Consider the following 12,120-nt stretch of genomic DNA (forward strand, 5'->3'; position numbering starts at 1 on the left):
TATTCGTGCATTGCCAGACACTTAAGTTGGGAGTGCAGACTTATCTTTGATATACTGATTTCAGTTCCTTTGAGTATGTGCCCAGTAGTGGGATTGCTGAATCATGTGTTAATTTTCTATTTTTTTTTTTTGAAGAACCTTCATACTGTCTTCTAAAATGGCTGTAAAAATGTACAATACCACCAATAGTATATACATATTTCCTTTTTCTACATCCTTGTCAACACTTATCTTTAACCTTCCTGGCAATAGCCAATCTAACAGATATGTGGTGATACCTCATTGTGTTTTTAACTTGCAGTTTCTCTTATGATTAGAGAGGTTGTGCAGTTTTTCATGTATCTGTTGACCGTTTGTATGTCTTTTTTAAAGCAATTTCTATTCAAGTCATTTGCCCATTTTTAATAGGTTTGTTTTCTTTTTATTGAGTAGTTTGAGTTTCTTGTATATTTTGGATTTTAACCCCTTATCCAATGCATGTTGAAAGTATATTCTCCCAATCTGTGGTTTTTCTCTTCACTCCATTGTTTCCTTTGCTGTACAGAAGCTTTTTAGTTTGATGCAATCCCATTTATCTATTTTTGCTTTTGTTGCCTATTCTTTTGGGATCATTTCTAAGAAATCACTGCCCACACCAATATTAAGGAGAATTGCCTCTGTTTTCTTCTGGTGGTTTTACAGTTCCAGGTCTTACATCTAAGTCTTTAATCCGTTTTGAGTTGATTCTTGTATAAGAGGTGAGATACGGGTTCATTTTCATTTTCTGTAAGTAGATATTCAGTTTCCCAACACCGTTTATTGAAGACACTGTCCTTTTCCCATTTTGCATTATTGGCACATTTGTCAAAAATCAAAATCACATAGATGTGTGAGCCCCGTTTATTTCTGGGCTCTCTCTCCTATTCCATGGGTTGATGTGTCTGTTTTTATGTATCAAGTGATTTGACTACCATAACTTTGAAATATATTTTGAAATTCTGTAGTGTAATGCTTTCAGTTTTGTTCTTGTTAAGATCTCTTTGGCTGTTCAGGGTCTTTTGTGGTTCCATATGAATTTAAGATTGTTTTTTCTATTTCTGTGAAGATCACATTGGATTTTTGATAGGGATAGCATTGAATCTGTAGATTTGAGTAGCATGGGCATTTTAACAATATTAATTCTTTTAATCCATGAACATGGGATGGCTTTCAATTTTATTTGTGTCATCTTCAATTTTTTCATCAATGTTTTATAGTTTGCAGTACACAGATCCTTCACTTCCTCAGTTAAATTTACTCCTATGTATTTTTTAAATGATATTGTAAATAAAATTGTTTCCTTGTTTATTAAGAGTTTTTAGCATGAAGCAATGTTGAATTTTATCAAAGGCCTTTTCTGCATCTGTTGAGATAATCATGTGGTTTTAGTCATTGGTTCTGTTTATGTTATGGATTATGTTTTTGATTTGCATATGTTGAACCAACCTGGCATCCCAGGGATGAAGCCTACTTGATTGTGGTGGACAAGTTTTTGATGTGCTGGATTCGGTTTGCCAGTATTTTATTGAGGATTTTTGCATCGATGTTCATCAGGGATATTGGCCTGAAATTTTGTTTTGTTGTTGTGTCTCTGCCAGGTTTGGTATCAGGATCATGCTGGCCTTGTGAAATGAGTTAGGGAGGAGTCCCTCTTTTTCTATTATCTGGAATTGTTTCAGGAGGAATGGTGCTAGCTACTCTTTGTACCTCTGGTAGAATTTGCCTGTGAATCTGTCTGGGCCTGCCTGGGTTTTTTTTGTTTTTTTTTTTTTCCTTTGGTTGGTATGTTATTAATCACTGCGTCAATTTCAGAACTTGTTATTTGTCTATTCAGGGATTCAATTTCTAACTGGTTTAGCCTTGGGAGGGTGTATGTGTCCAGGAATTTATCCATTTCTTCTAGATTATCTAGTTTATTTGTGTAGAGGTGTTTGCAGTATTTTCTGAGAGTAGTTTGTATTTCTATGAGATCAGTGGTGATAGCTTTTTATAATTTTTTATTGCATCTATTTGATTCTTCTCTTTTTTATTATACTGGCTAGTGGTCTATTTTGTTAATTTTTTCAAAAAACAGCTCCTGGATTCATTAATTTTTTGAAGGGTTTTTTATGTCTATCTTCTTCAGTTCTCTCTGATTTTAGCTATTTCTTGTCTTCTGCTAGCTTTTGAATTTGTTTGCTCTTCCTTCTCTAGTTATTTTAATTGTGATGTTAGGGTGTTGATTTTTAGATCTTTCCTGCTTTCTTCTGAGGGCATTTATAGCACACCTAGAGTGCTGTAAATTTCCCTCTAAACACTGCTTTAGCTGTGCCCCAGAGATTCTGGTAAGTCGTGTCTTTGTTCTCACTGGTTTCAAAAAACCTATTTATTTCTGACTTAATTTTGTCATTTGCCCAGTAGCCATGCAGGAGCATGTTGTTCAGTTTCCATGCAGATGTGTGGTTTTGAGTGAGTTACTTAATCCTGAGTTCTAATTTGATTGCACTGTGGACTGACAGACTGTTATTATGTTAATTCTTTTGCATTTGCTGAGGAGTATTTTACTTCCAATTACATAGTCAATTTTAGGGTAAGTGCAATGTGGTACTGAGAAGAATGTATATTCTGTCGATTTGGAGTGGAGAGTTCTGCATATGTCTATTAGGTCTGCTTGTCCCAGAGCTGAGTTCAAGTCCTAAATATCCTTGTTAATTTTCCATCTCACTGAAACTAGGTATTGATGGAACATATCTCAAAATAATACAAGCTATTTATGACAAACTCACAGCCAGTATCATACTGAATGGGCAAAAACTGGAAGCATTCCCTTTGAAAACCAGCACAAGACAAGGATGCCCTCTCTCACCATTTCTATTCAACACAGTAGTGGAGGTTCTGACCAGGGCAATTAGGCAAGAGAAAGAAATAAAGAGTATTCAAAGAGGAAGAGAGGAAATCAAATTATCTCTGTTTCCAGATGACATGATTGTATATTTAGAAAACCTCATCATCTCAGCCCAAAATCTCCTTAAGCTGATTAGAAACTTCAGGATATGGCACACATATACCTATGTGACAAACCTGCACGTTCTGCACATGTATCCCAGAACTTAAAGTGTAATAATAACAAAAAGGCCAGAGGAATTACAAAAATTTTGTTTTCAAAGTCATCAGAGAGCCTTTAAAGAGGAAGCAATGGGATACCATTAGCCCAAATTCCAGAGAGGCAGAACCTTTCTGAGGTGACCTGACATCATCAACCATTTTCTACTTTGAGGGGGAGTTGGAGGGAAATTTGCTGATTCTAGACCTGAGCTAAATGTTGAGCTTAGTCTAGGCTGAGGAAGGAAGAACAGGAAACATTTTCTTGAATGTGTAAGTGTAGAGGGAAAATTTGGAAGCTGTTATGGTCTGAACGTGTCCCTCAAAATTTGTGTGGTGAAAATGTAATCCCCAATCCAACAGTGTTGGGAGGTGGGTTCTAATGGGAAGTGTTTCAGTCATGACGGCTCTACACTTATGAGTGGATAATCGGCATTATAAAAAGGGTTTGTGGGAATAGGTTCACTCTCCTCTGCTTTTCTGCCATGTGAAGACACTTTATGGCCCTTCTATCTTCTGCTATGTGAAGATGTAGTAAGTAGGCCCTCAAAAGATGCCAGCACCCTGAGTTTTAATTTCCCAGGCTCCAGAACTGTGAGAAAATAAGTTTCTATTCTTTATAAATTACCCAGTCTCAAGTCTTCTGTTATAGCAGCACAAATGGACTAAAACTTGAGGAGGTCCCTAACACGTCTGATTTTCCCACAGGACATATGCTAGGTTCTAGGAGTGCGTCGGAGTCTGGTGATCTAGACAGACATCTTCTAAAAGCAGAATTAAATCTTTCACAGTCCTGCATACCGTGAAAGAGACCAATCATAGTGATTTCTCCCTTAGTTGATTTGCCAAATTTTGAAGCTATATAGCATGGGAGGCTGAGGGTCTGGGCCGAGAAACTCTGAAAAGAAGGGCTAGCTCTCCTATTGTCTTTCAGATTGGAGGAGATGGATGCCTGATAGTGTCTTAATCAAAGGCCCAGGAGGGCCACCACCTTCAAGGAATAGGGTGAAGCAGAGGCAGATTAAGCTTTCCATAAATTGAAATCCAGGCCAATGAAGCTGGGTCCCTGACTGCCACAAGGTGATCAGCTTCTTATATCTGCCTAACAGAAAGAAGGGAAAACACTGTCTGGTGGAAGAAAGTATAATTTTAAGCATATCTGGTTCTTTTATATATAAGGCACAGCATTAAATTTAAAAAAATACCAGGCAGACAAAAATATGATTGATAATCAAGAGAAAAAAAGACATTAGAAACAGACCTATAAATATTAGATTAGGATGCAAGGATGTTTAAATAGCTGTAATTAATGTTTTGAAGACAACAGTGGAATAAATATACACAATAGGTGAAAAGATATACACGATAGGTGAAAATTCTTTGTAGAGAATTTCAACAGAGATTTTGAATTTATTGAGAAACGAGGCCAGATGCAGTGGTTCACTCCTGTAATCTTAGCACTTTGGAAGGCTAAGGAGGCAGATTATTACAGCCCAGAAGTTCAAGACCAGCCTGGGCAACATGGCAAAACCCTGTTTCTACAAAAGGTACAAAAATCAGCTGGGCATGGTGACATGTGTCTGTAATTCTAGCTACTAGGGAGACTGAGGTGGGAAGATTGCTTTAACCTGGGAGGTCAAGGCTGCAATGACCCATGATCATGCCATTTCACTCCAGCCTGGGCAACAAAGTGAGACCTTGTCTCAAAAAAAATAAAAAGGAGGGTGTGGGGAAGAAAAGTGAATTGAATATTATAAGAGATAGGAAAAAAAAAAACTATATGGACCCTGTGTCACATAATACCCAACTGTCTTTCTTCTCTTTGAAGAAACACCAGCTTAGGCACGTATTGGAGACTATCTCTTCCGGGTTTGCAAACCAATATCACTAATAATGCTCTCCTTCTTACTATATTTATCCATCCTGATGGTCTTTTGGACAACATAGCTCTCAGAAAGAATGTTTCCATCAGCCCCTCGAAGGTGTCAGACTTTCAGTCTCTCGCTCCCAGGACCCTATCCTTCCTAGATCTAGACAGGATGGGGCAAAGAAAGCCTGGCTGTTTATTTCACCAATGCAGGTTTTTTCTACAGATGCAAATCTCCTCCACAAAAAGCAGCTTTGCAGGGCTATTCTCATCTTCAGGTCATCTGAACAGCCATCTTGAAATAAGTCAAAAAAGCACATTTGGGAGTAAAATGTTTTTTGGTTTCCTTTAGTGATCACAGGTTGCATAGAAATGACAGTTATTTTCAGATATTTAAAAAATTATTATGCAGAAGAGGAATTAGGTTATTCAGAGAAAACCACGAGGAGAAAGGAGGCAAATTCCAAGAGGAAGGATTTTAATGTACAACAGCTTGCCACCTGGACCTCTCTAACAATGGAACCTGAGAAACTGTTGTGAGAGAGAAGTTCAGGAAGACATGGAGGATGTTTGGCAAGGGAATTTGGCCAGAGAAGATGTTGGGTCTTCAGGGAGGGAGCAACAAATGATACTTCCTCTACTCCTGATTTGGAATCAGTTTTGAAATAGACAGAAGATTCATACAGATGGAGAAAAAGTGTCAGCTCTATTATTGATAAAGCTGGTTGGCAAACGTGGCTTTAGGTAAGTCAATGAATGATTCACACTCAGGACCACACTTGGCACTTAGAAAGCACATAATAAATGTTGACTATCACTATTATTACCATCAGGAGGAGGTGGGGGATGTAGGAGAAGGAGAAGAAGGAAGAGGCCACAAGTGGGCAAGCCCTCCCAATGTGAGTAGAGTCTGCCATTGTGAACAGGTATGAGCAGACAAGAATATGTGACCCCTATAGACAGGCTGGTTTCAAGAAAGACAGCTGAGAAGGGGCTGCATGGAGGTTGCTCAGTTATCTTCCCGAACTCACAAGACAGTTCATGCACTTCTCCCCACTGAGGTGGAGTAAATGAAGTGTGAGGGAGAGGCCAGGCCAGGAATGTCACTCAAGCTGAAGTGCCTCCACTTGAAAAGGATGTCTACATTGAGGAGGGGGTTAGTTACAGAAAACTATGATTCTTACCATTTATTTAAGTGTTTGAGGCTGTATTTTTTTTCCCTCCCTTCCTTCCTTCCCTCCCTTCTTTCTTTCTCTCTTCCTCTTTCCATGGTCTATATATACCACATTTTCTTTATCCACTCATAGACTGATGGGCATTTGGGTGGGTTCCATATTTTTGCAACTGTGAATTGTGCTTCTATGAACATGGGTGTGCAAGTGTCTTTCATATGATTTCTTTTCCTCCGAGTAGATACCTAGTAGTGGGATTGCTAGATTAAATGGTAGATCTACTTTTAGTTATTTAAGGAACATCCATACTGTTTTACATAGTGGTTGTACTAGTTTACATTCCCATCAGCAGTGTAAAAGTGTTTCCTTTTCACCACATCTACACTAACATCTATTATTTTTTCATTTATTAATTTTGACCATTCTTGAAGGTGTAAGGTGGTATCGCATTGTCATCTTGATTTGCATTTCTCTGATTACTAGTGATGTTGAGCATTTTTTCATATTTGTTAGCCATTTGTATATCTTCTTTTGAGAATTATCTATTCATGTCCTTAGCCCACTTTTGGATAAGATTATTTTTATTATTGCTGATTTGTTTGAGTTTCTTGTAGATTCCTTGAGGTGTGATATTAGTCCTTTGTCAGATGCATAGTTTTTGAAGATTTTCTCCCAGTCTGTGGGTTGTCTGTTTGCTCTGCTAATTATTTATTTTGCTGTGAAGAAGGTTTTTAATTTAATTAAGTCCTGTTTATTTCTTTTTATTGCATTTGCTTTTGGGTTCATGGTCATGAAGTCTTTGCTTAAGCCAACGTCTAGAAGGGCTTTTGTGATGTTATCGTCTAGAATTTTTATGGCTTCAGGTCTTAGATTTAGGTCTTTGATCCATTTTTGGGTCTTTGATCCATCTTTACTTGATTTTTGTATAAGGTGAGAGATGAGAATTCAGTTTCATTCTTCTACATATGGCTTGCCAGTTATCCCAGCACCATTTGTTGCATAGGATGTCCTTTTCCCACTTCACGTTTTTGTTTGTCAATTATCAGGTTTTTGTAAGTATTTGGCTTTATTTCTGGGTTCTCTGTTCTGCTTCATTGGTCTATTGCCCATTTTTACACCATTACCATGCTGTTTTGCTGACTATAACCTTGTAGTATAGTTTAAAGTCAGGTAATATGATGCCTCCAGATTTGTTATTTTTGCTTAGTATTGCTTTGGCTATGCAGGCTGTTTTTTAGTTCCATATTGATTTTAGGATTGTATTCTCTAATACAATCTCTAACAGATTGTTCTGTGAAGAATGATGATGGTATTTTCATGGGAACTGCATTGAATTTGTAGATGGTTTTTGGCAGTATGGTCATTTTCACAGCATTGATTCTACCCATTCATGAGCATGGGATGTATTTCCATTTGTTAGTATCGTTTATGATTTCTTTCAGCAGTGTTTTTACTTTTCCTTGTAGGGATCTTTCACCTCCTTGGTTAGGTATATTTCTAAGTATTTTAATTTTTTTGTAGCTATGGTAAAAAGCGTGGAATTCTTGATTTGATTCTCAACTTGGTTACCATTGGTGTATAGCAGTGCTATTGGTTTGTGTATATTGATTTTGTGTCCTGAAACTTTACTGAATTCATTTATCACATCTAGGAGTTCTTTGGATGAGTAGAGTTTAATACCTTCTACAATCATACCATTGGTGAGCAGTGACAGTGGACTTCTGTTTTACCAATTTTGATGACCTTATTTCCCCTGTCTGATTACTTGGCGAGGACTTCCAGTACTAGGTTGACCAGAAGTGGTGAAAGTGGGCATTCTTGCCTTCTTCCAGTTCTCAGAGGGGAATGCTTTCAACTTTTCCCTGTTCAGTATAATGTTGGCTGTGGGTTTGTCATAGATGGCTTTTATTACCTTAAGTTATGTCGTGTCTATGCTGATTTTGCTGAGGGTTTTAATCATGAAAAGATGCTGGATTTTGTCAAATGCTTTCTCTGGTCAATTGAGATGATCATATGATTTTTATTTTTAACTCTGTTTATGTGATATATCACATTTATTGACTTGTGTATGTTAAATCATCCCTGCATCCCTGGTATAAAACCCACTTGTTCATGGTGGATTATCTTTCTGATATGCTGTTGAATTCAGTTAGCTAGTATTTTGTTGAGGATTTTTGCATCTATATTCATCAGGGATATTAGTCTGTAGTTTTCTTGCTTTGTGCTATGTCATTTCCTGGTTTTGGTATTAGGGTGATACTACCTTCACAGAATTATTTAGGAAGGATTCCCTCTTTCTCTCTCTTTTGGAATAGTTTTAATAAGATTGGTACCAATTCTTTAATTCCTGATATAATTCAACTGTGAATCCATCTGGTCCTGGACTTTTTTGTTGTTGGCAATTTTTAAATTACTGCTTTTATCTTGCTGCTTGTTATTGGTTTGTTCAAAGTTTCTATTTCTTCCTGGCTTAATCTAGGAGGCTTGTATATTTTCAGGAATTTATCCACCTCCTCTCAGTTTTCTAGTTTGTGCCCATTTGTTCATAATAGCCTTGAATGATCTTTTGTATTTCTGTGGTATTGGTTAAAATATCTCCCATTTTGTTTCTAATTGAGTTTATTTGGATCTTCTCTCTTCTTGGTTAATCTCACAAATGGTCTATCCATTTTCTTTCTCTTTTCAAAGAACAAGGTTTTTGTTTCATTTATCTTTGGGTACTGTTTTTTGTTTGTTTCCATTTCATTTAGTTCTTCTCTCATCTTGGTTGTTTCTTATCTTTTGCTGGGTTTGTGTTTGGTTTGTTCTTATTTCTCTATTTCCTTGAGATGTGACCTTAGATTGTCTATTTGTGCTCTTTCAGACTTTTTGATGTAGGCATTTCATGCTATGAACTTTTCCCTTAGCACTGCTTTTATCATTCATTTCAAAGAATTTTTAAATTTCTATCTTGATTCCATTGCTGATGCAAAGATAATTCAGGAGTGGATTATTTAATTTCCATATATTTGCATAGTTTTGAGAGTTCCTTTTGGAGTTGATTTCCAATTTTATCCCACTGTGGTCTGAAAGAGTACTTGTTATAATTTTGATTTTCTTAAATGTATTGAGACTTGTTTTATGGCCTATCATATGATCTATCTTGGCGACTATTCCATGTTCTGATGAGTAGAATGTGTATTAGTTGTTGGGTAAACTGTTCTATAAATATCTATTAAGCCCATTTTTCTAGGGTGTAGTTTCTTTGTTTATTTTCTGTCTTGATGCTTTCTAGTTCTGTCAGTGGAGTATTGAAGTCCCCTACTATTATTATGTTCCTGTTGATCTCATTTCTTACATCTACTGGTGATCGTTTTATAAATTTGGGAAGTCCAGTGTTAGATGCATAGCTATTTAGGATTGTAATATTTTTCTGCTGGACTAGTCCTTTTATTGTTATATAATGTCCCTCTTTGTCTTTTTGGACTATTCTTGCTCTAAAGTCTGTTTTGTCTGATATAGGAATAGTTATTCCTGCTCAATCTTGGTGTCCATTTGCATGCAATATATTTTTCCACCCCTTTATCTTAAGTTTATGTTAGTCCTTATATGTTAGGCAAGTTTCTTGAAGACAGCAGATACTTGGTTGGTGAATTCTTATTCATTCTGCCTTTCTGGATCTTGTAAGTGGAGCATTTAGGCCATTTATGTTTAATGTTAGTATTGAGAAATGAGGTACTATTTTACTCATTGTGCTAGTTGTTGCCTGAATATCTTGGGGTTTTTTAAAAATTGTGTTATTGTTTCATAGGTCCTGTGAGATTTATGTTTTAAGGAGATTCTATTTTGGTGTATTTTGGGGTTTTGCTCCAAGATTGAGAACTCTTTTTAGCAGTTCTTGTAGTGCTTTCTTTGTAGTGGCAAATTCACTTGGTAGTAATGAATTCAGCATTTGCTTATCTGAAAAATACTTTATCTTTCCTTCATTTATGGAGCTTAGTTTTGCTGGATGCAAAATTCTTGGTTGATAATTATTTCATTTAAGGGGGCTAAAGTAAGGATAATTACTTCATTTAAGCAGGCTAAAGATAGGAGCCCCATCCCTTCTAACTCATAGGGTTTCCGCTGAGGAATCTGCTGTTAATCTTATAGGTTTTCCTTTATAGGTTACCTGATGCTTTTGCCTCATAGCTCTTAAGATTCTCTCCTTCATCTCGACTTTAGATAACCTGATGAGTATGTGCTTAGATAATTATCTTTTTACAATGAATTTCCTGGGTGTTCTTTGAGCTTCTTGTATTTGGATGTCTAGATCTCTAGCAAAGCCAGGGAAGTTTTCCTCAATTATTCCCTCAAATAAGTTTCCAAACTTTAGATATCTCTTCTTCCTCAGGAACACAAATTTATTCTTAGGTTTGGTCATTTAACATAATTCCAAATTGGTTGGAGGCTTTGTTCATTAAAAAAAAAAATTTCTTTGTCTGTGTTGGATTGGTTGAATTCAATAGCATTGTCTTTGAGCTCTGAAGTTCTTTCTTCTACTTGTTCAATTCTATTGTTAAAACTTTTCAGTGTATTTTGCATTTCTCTAAGCATGTCTTTTATTTCCAGAAGTTATTTTTTAATGTATAATATCTATTTCTCTATAGTATTTTTGTCCATATCTTGTATTATTTTAAAATTGTCTTTAAGTTGGTTTTCACCTTTCTCTGGTGCCTACTTGAGAAGCTTAATAATTGACTTTCTGAATTCTTTTTCTGGCAATTCAGAGATTTCTTCTTGGTTTGGATCCATTACTGGTGATCTTGTGTGATATTTGGGGAGTATTATAGAACCTTGTTTTATTATATTGCCAGAATTATGTTTCTGGTTCTCATTTGGGTCAGTTATGTTAGAGGAAAGGTCTGGGACTCAAGGGCTGCTGTTCAGATTCTTTTGTCCTATGGGTAATCTCTTGATGTGGTGTTCTCCCCTTTCCTCTAGAGATGGGGCATCCTGAGAGCTGAACTGCAGTGATTGTTATTGCTCTTCTGGATCTAGTCACCCAGGGAAGCTACCAGGCTCCAGGTTGGTACTGGGGAGCATCTGCAAAGAGTCCCATGTTGGAATCTGTCTTCAGGTCTTTCAGCCATGGATATCAGCACCTACTCCAGTGGAGGTAGCAGAGGAGCAAAGTGAATGCTCTGAGAGTCTTTGGTTGTAGTTTTGTTTAGTGCATAGGTTTTCTCAAATGCTGGTTATGCTAACTTGTCACGTGGACAGACTCAGGACCTCTGGTTAGCCAGGCTGCTTACAAGTGGTAAAATTGCTGTTGTTTTCTCCTTCCTTGGGGCAGGGCTGTTTTGCTATGAGTTGCTGTAATGGCCTGACTTGATTGGCCTCCATCCAGGAGGTGGTGATTTCAAGAGAGAATCGGCTGCAACAGTATAGGGGAAATACAAGCTTGTCCTAAAGTCATCTGTATAAGTATTTGTGTTTCTTAGGTGATGGGCAGGGTTATAGGGCTCCCACAAGATTATGTCTTTTGTCTTCAGCTACCAGGGTGGGCAGAGAGATCATCAGGTGGGGGCAGAGTCTGAGCTCAAGGATGTCTGAGCTCAGACTATCCCTGGGCAGGGGTTGTTGTGGCAACTGTGGGATATGGGGGTGTGGTTCTCAGGTGGATGGAGTTATATTCCCAGGGGGATTATGGCTGCCTCTGCTGCTTTGTACAAGTAGCCAGGGAAGTAGGGGAAAGCCAGCAGTGACAAGCCTCACCGCACTCCCACACAGCCAGCAAGGCCAGTCTCACTCCTGCCATACTACCCCAATAGCCAGCAGAGCCAAATTTATAGCCAAGCCCCTGGTATGCAGGGCTGAGATCTTGCCCTGGGCTACTAGCCTTTCTGCTGAGAAGGCAAGCAGGGCTTTCAGGCCTCATCCCTCCCTGCCTGCTGTGGCTTCTGTGATAGTATCTGCACTTTTGGTTCATCGCCACAGATTTTGGCCAGGACAATTCACACT

This window comes from Sapajus apella, unplaced genomic scaffold (genome assembly GCF_009761245.1).
Source record: "Sapajus apella isolate SASKATOON/1434 unplaced genomic scaffold, GSC_monkey_1.0 scaffold119, whole genome shotgun sequence".
Lineage (NCBI taxonomy): Eukaryota > Metazoa > Chordata > Mammalia > Primates > Cebidae > Sapajus > Sapajus apella.